The sequence below is a fragment of the Lolium perenne genome, chromosome 3, assembly GCF_019359855.2.
Source record: "Lolium perenne isolate Kyuss_39 chromosome 3, Kyuss_2.0, whole genome shotgun sequence".
Taxonomy (NCBI): Eukaryota; Viridiplantae; Streptophyta; class Magnoliopsida; order Poales; family Poaceae; genus Lolium; species Lolium perenne.
The window spans coordinates 133157232-133164105 of NC_067246.2; the positions used below are offsets into that span (position 1 = coordinate 133157232).

At 40.9% G+C, this 6874-nt stretch overlaps 1 long non-coding RNA gene across 4 annotated transcripts; it reads right to left on the minus strand.

Moving 5' to 3' along the window:
* Positions 1–215: 215 nt before the first annotated feature.
* LOC127342485 (uncharacterized) lies at positions 216–5680 on the minus strand. 4 transcript variants are annotated; one of them, XR_011754117.1, is made up of 10 exons: positions 5477–5680; positions 5203–5405; positions 5042–5125; positions 4546–4580; positions 4129–4215; positions 3400–3484; positions 2549–2639; positions 2349–2456; positions 1653–1771; positions 216–1511 (listed from the first exon to the last, which is right to left on the minus strand). It is a non-coding gene; the product is annotated as an uncharacterized lncRNA (long non-coding RNA). The 4 variants fall into 4 exon arrangements; XR_011754118.1 differs by having other exon boundaries at positions 216–1771; positions 5203–5382; XR_011754116.1 differs by having other exon boundaries at positions 216–1771; positions 5042–5120.
* Positions 5681–6874: the final 1194 nt, after the last annotated feature.

Sequence of the window (6874 nt, forward strand, 5' to 3'; positions counted from 1 at the left end):
TACTTAAAACCATCAATAGCCATTGCACTAACACGAAATGAATTTACCTAATTGAAGGAAACCATGCATTCACAGTAAGAACTGTTTGGGAAACCAACAGGCAAACACAAAGAATCCATGGAGAATCTCTCCAAACAGAGAGAAGATCCACAATTGAACACACAAGCAGGAGCCAATGATTACCATCAGCACATAAAAAGCTAGACATATCCCACGATTGGCACGCCGCGCTTTTCTTTGCTAGTATATGTAATATCCAATCAAATGATGATGATTGTCCATGCATATATATATAACATCCAATCAAATGAGATTTGAGGATTTTCATGATGTTCTTGAGTTCTCTCTCACCTCAGGTATTTTTGTCACATTCCGATATGATTTGAAATGACGCCGCAACTGATTCACTGCCTGGAGAAAGCAAAAGAGTAATGAATCTGTTCTATAACCTTAGGTAGGTAAATCAAACTGCACATAGTATGAATCTGCTCTAAATTTCATAAGGTAGGTATATACTTTTCTTTCGTGGATAAGATACCTACCAAAATAAGCAAAATCTGGGGTTTATGTTGTAGAAGGTAGTCCCAAAATATTAGTTAAGTGTATAAATTTCCAAGACTGAACTTGTAAAACGAGGTACTGAACATTCAGATGACATCATGTAATTATCCCTTTCCTCGTAGAACTTGCATTTTGACATACCCAGAATTTATTCTATAAATTAATCACTTATTTACACTACTATGTGATGCTAATTTCTGAAAGCATACTTCACGGATAAATTTGTACAGTAGACCTTTAGTCTAGGTAACCAATTAAAATTCCATAGCTCTGCAAAAGGAAGTGTATAAACCTATGTGATGATACTTTCTGAATGTATACTAACTGCCAATATTGTAGGTTCTATGGTATATACTTTGGAAAATCAGTATTGAAAAGCACTCCCCAATTAAAAATGTACTAACATTCTAAATCATACGACTCTACAAAACATACAAGAAGGTCATACGGGTTAGTATGAGAGCAGGTACCCAGATGCCCATAGTAAATCACATAATATCGTGGTACCAGCAAAATTCAAGCCTGCAATCTCATTTTTACTATCACAAAAAGTTTGTGTTTTTCATGACAGACGTGAGACTTATGTATAAGAAAATAACAACATAGAATAGCTTAGTCAGTTAAAAATTGACCCCAGAAAGAAAAATAACTTATGTCATTTCCTTTTATGACCTATGCCATGTAATACTAATTATCCTAGAGAAAGATGCTAAAAAAGGTATTTCCTTGAATATTCTCAGCACTAATAGCATATCAGATACTAATTAGCATATCAGATACTAATTATTTACTTGAAAAATAACAGATAACATTTTAAATAACAATAGAGCAAAATCATAGCAATGAACCTCCCTTCATTCCTGATGGTTCTGAAATTCAGCGGAGCTCTCGGCCTTCAAAATATGGTGCAACTGAGTTGCTTCTTGGGCTGAGTGTCAGTGACAAGAAAACTGAACCAGATGAAGGTAAAGTTAACGCTATGATAGGGCATTCTAATCAACAATTTCTTGCACGTGTTGGAGCTATCGAATTGGATGATGAAGGGAAAGTACAATCTAGAACTCAAAGGAACGATCTCTATACCATCTTACCTTGGGTAGATGGTGTTGCATCGCTATTTTTAATCATTGGTCTTGAAGATGTCTCTACAACTGCAAAGGCTGTTAATGATGTGTCAAATCATTACCACACAGAAGAGCACCACGTGGTCCTGCAACAGAGACAACCAGTCAAAATATTTGAGGTACAAGCTAGACTAAAAGAATTAAAGTATAATCTATTTATCGTTGCAGGTTTGCACATCTGTCTATTTCTTTGTTGATCATCACTGACTAATTAACTTGAGATGCAAGAACTCATTGGCATAAGCCAATAAACTAAATTACTCGTTGCCTAAAAACACCCCAACTCTCCATAACAGATCCTTTTTAAGTAGTGTAGATGTAGATGAATCATTACCACACAGAAGAGCACCACGTGGTCCTGCAACAGAGACAACCAGTCAAAATATTTGAGGTACAAGCTAGACTAAAAGAATTAAAGTATAATCTATTTATCGTTGCAGGTTTGCACATCTGTCTATTTCTTTGTTGATCATCACTGACTAATTAACTTGAGATGCAAGAACTCATTGGCATAAGCCAATAAACTAAATTACTCGTTGCCTAAAAACACCCCAACTCTCCATAACAGATCCTTTTTAAGTAGTGTAGATGTAGATGTAGATGTAGATAAGAAAGACTCCAACAGGAAACATAATGACAGATGGTTAGCATGCAGGCAGGTACCTGGTCCGACACAACCTGAGTTGGCTAGCACAGCTTCAGCCTGAACACGAGGAGGCGAGTCCTGGAACAAGGATTTCTTGACAGATGAACCAGTAACATTGCTTAAATCTGCAGAAAATGGCAGAGGGTATTCAGACCTACTGAAAGGAATTCTTCAAACACAGAATTCAACACATGAATATGCAGCCTGTAAAATGCACCTAGGTGCAGGGGGTTTAACAACACATGGCAGTGCCGGAGAAGTGTGCAAGTATGTAGGTACACATTTTGTTATGCAAGAGGGATCCTGACCTGAAAATAAAGGATAAATCAGCAAAGGTGCCGAGAGGACATGGTTAGAAGAGGGTAAAACTATGGAGTGAGACAATTGATGTCAATAATTTGACAGATAGGAATCAGTCAGTGAAATAATATCTGGGTACACTTGCTAAAACAGAGGTTGTCCACACATCTAAGCGTATATATCAAACCCATTTTTAACAGAGGCCTCTGGTGTTGTACCACACAGGTTACCGAGGAATTATATATTGCCCATTTGTATTTCTCATACTTTCCAACTTGTTAAAAGACCTAAGTACCTAACACACATGCAACCTATATACACAACCATAAGAAACCCGTGCTCTAAAATTTACCTACACATAGAAAACCAAATCAGAGATATAAAGATGTGAATGAAGTCAAAGACTCTCAAAGATGGCGCTAACTGTACTCATTTTTTTTCTAGCGATGATTTTCCTGTCTTAGCCTCAGGAGTTTATATTGTTATTTCAGCAGGATATTCAATATCTACGCGGATAATAAGCAAAACGATTTTCCCATTATTTTGAAAGCATGGACTACATGATCAAATCAGCCGCAGAAAACAAACACCAGTGTTAATCATTCTGAAAAAACAGAGAAACAGCAGTTTAGCTAGTGGAAATAAACCTACAAGTCGTCCCATCTCTCTTCCAGCAGTGGAAGAAGCAGATCGATGCTAGAACTCAGATGTCGCCGCGTAAAGTATGGCAAAAAATTCTAATGAAACTGGACAAAATAAGGAACCAACCCAAGGCATGACGCTGGCCGAACCGGTAGGCATGGACTCGAAGTACGAAACCCTTGGTTGTTCAGGCCTGAGAATGTGCTTTGACCTATGAAAATCAGAGTTCTTTCGTCAGTACAAAGAAAACAAAAAAATCAAAATCTCTAGAATTATCATGTGAAAATAAATCCGATTGTCACATTTTAGATTTATATGAATAAATCAATTAGAGATATTCACCTGGGGTTTGCAGCATTGATATAGTGAAGCTAAGGCATAGGTAGATAGCACATAACAAATTATGACGCATGGACGTAAGGTAAAATGTATAAAGCATCAAAGACATAGCGAACCTAAATGCATAAATAAAGCATCAAAGACAGTACAGCTCGTGCTTAGTTTGGAGTATATGCAGCAAAAGTAAGCATCACTGAATCTAAATCGTCCAATATAACCGAGAATGGAAGCAAATCTAGTGGATGGAAATATTAAGAGAAAGCTTAAATTATGTCAGGTTTGCAATCATACAATTATGTCAGGTTTGCAATCATACATAGCAGTACATACCAATTGCAGAGAGAGAACCCATTTAAGTAAAAGGAAGAAGTGTAGATGTGAAAGTCAGATCTATGAAAAAGCTTATAATCACAGAGTACAAAAAGTCTAATTGGTTAATAACATTGCACACTTATGCACAGCTAGTGTTCGTCAAATAATTAATAAGAGAAGAAAATTATACTGCAGAACACATACCTAGGTCTGCAGTAGAAAGGCAAGTGCGTTTGACCTTCCTATCCTAAAACCTTAGACCAGGCGCCGCAAAATGTTGTCCTCAACATCCTATGAAAAGGAATGAATTTCAAAACTTATGTTTGCATCACAAAAGGACATAAGAAATGTGCAGCTTATCAAAATGCATGTTAACATTCTTAAAATCGAAGCTGAATATCCAAACAAAATAGGTAGCAACCTCATAACTGCTTCGCTTTGATTGGAAATGAATAATCTCTGAAACTGTTATTTTTATAGCTATAATATTGTATGATACATCAGAAAAATATAAATACAAAATTCATGGAAAATTGATTCAGGTGAACCATGTTGTATAGAATATATACAATTGACAATAGAAAAAGAACCATGGTGTATAGAACATCTCTTTTTACACACCTGCTATACACCATCTCTTTTTGTTTTCTCCACCTCTGAAAAGTATAGAACATGCAGGTTTAAATTATATTGGCAAAATGCAGACCGAAGAAAAACTTTGATTGCAAAGTGGGCATGCTAGAAAAGTCAACTAAACATATGTCATTGAAGAATGATATGTGTGTAAACTGCTGATAAACGGAAGACCCAAAAGTTGGGATGAATTCCTACACGGGAATGTTAACATCAAGATTTTTACACCAGCAACTAAATCTGTTGCACCATATACTCTCTTCCTGAATACAGTAGCAAGAAATCTTCATCGTTCTCTTTAAAAAAAAGTACCAAGCTGAACCACCATAAGCCACGAAGATCATTTTGCTAACTAATCTGCAGGACATGAAATACTGAAAAAATGCAAATATTGGTGTCTTGATTTGCAAAACCAATTATGATTGATATTTCTTTTGCTCACACGTACAGCACAAAAAATGGATCAGATAAGAGAGAGGAGAACCTGAATCCTCAAGGTAGCACCACCATTATCAGCAGATGCAGTTTTTCCTTGCCGCTCGGCCGCCGGGCATGACATCGAGCTCCCCTACGTCAAAGAATATGTTTTTTTCCCATGTATTTACCCACAAAAAAAGGTACAGAAACTGAGAATGAGAGATGAACCTGGGATCACGATGGCCACCCGTCCCTCCTCCTGGAGCTGGCCGGCAGAGCAGAGGTGACAGTGGTGGCTTGAACTGCTAACGTTAATTCGGTAGAAAGCGGGGCGGGCGGAGCTCCAACCAGCCGCTACTCGCGACAGCGGGATGCACTGCTCCCGTCTTCGGCCACCTCCTCCAGCGCCTATGTCACTCGTCATGCATCATCTTTACCGGATAGATATTCAGATAAGCAACCTCAAAAGGTAAGAGAAAAACCCATGAAATCCAGACCATACCAATGACAGCAGGGACGAAATGAAGCCGCTGTGCTGGCACAAGAACTACAGATCCCAAGAAAGCATGACTATATTCCACGTGGGATGCACCAATCAATGGTGAATTCAGGATCCATCACGGCCAATCATAAATTATTTAGTAGGAAACCAAGCATAAGCATTACATACATCTTCTAGAGAGTACCAGTCCTTGTTCAGATAAACCTGCACCACAAACAACAATGAAACTGTATTAATCCATTTTCTACACAATATGCAAGATAAGTTTTAGGCAACCATATTTAGGTGACTACACTGCATAAATTTGAATGGAAAACAAATAACATAAGCAAACATACATGAAATAAACAATGGATGTACCTGTACATAGAAGGCTCCCAATGTCAAAAATAAACCACCAGTAAACATTTCAGTGACCCCAAATCTTAATGTAGCAGTTCTGGAACAAAATCCAAATATGTGGAGCGAGGAAGGGAACTCCACTTCTTGGAAAAACGACCCCAACGACATCCTCCTTGCCAAACCTGCCACCAGATTATGAAGTGAACACAATAAAAAGGAAGCCTTCCTTCAGATCTGGATGCATCCATACCTGGCCAGTCCATGCCAATGGATCTGACGGGCATGGATTGATGAATACTGCAGATGAGAGAGAGAAAGAGGATGAGGAGGAACCTGCAGATCGAAGAAGAGGCCAGGGCAGCAGGCCGTCATGCTGTTGGTAACCGGAGTCTAGGATCGTTGACGGCGCTCCGCCTCCTCGTCCATGGCGAGATGTTTCCATTTGCCTCTCCCTGCTCCAGTGGCCGAGCCCAAACTCTAGCGCCGGCCATCATCTTCCCTGCGCCGAGGAATACAGCCCCCGCGGCGATGGAGGTGGGGAGCGCTACCGGCGATGGTGACTGCGTCTAGGCGGCCGGCGCTCCACCAGCGGCGCCACCCCCGCGCGGTCGGCCCGTTCTCACAACCCATCGGCGGGGCCGCTCCCGCGCTCGTCTGCTTAGGGGAGAGAAAGGAGGAAGTGAGACAAGAGATACAGAGAAGAGCCAAAGGAAGGAGATGCCGTCTACCTGAGAACGACCATCGGCGGTGCTGCTTCGCGCGATGGCGGTGATGGTGTGGACGACGAGAGGTGGGGCTGCTCCCAGCGTCGGCGACGCTGAGGCTGCGCTGCTCCTAGCGACGGCGAGATCAACGGCGCGAGGCGCTACTGCTTCAGGAGACTATAACGTCGACTGCGCCGGGCGGACGACGCGCTGCTCCTGGTCATGGCGGCGATGGAAGGGGAAGGTGGGGCTGGAGGCGGGAGGCAGCAGGTCAAGGTGGGAGGTGGGAGGTGGGGGCGAGCGATTGGAGGAGGAAGCGCTCGGGAGAGGATTGGGGAGGACGAGCGCTCGA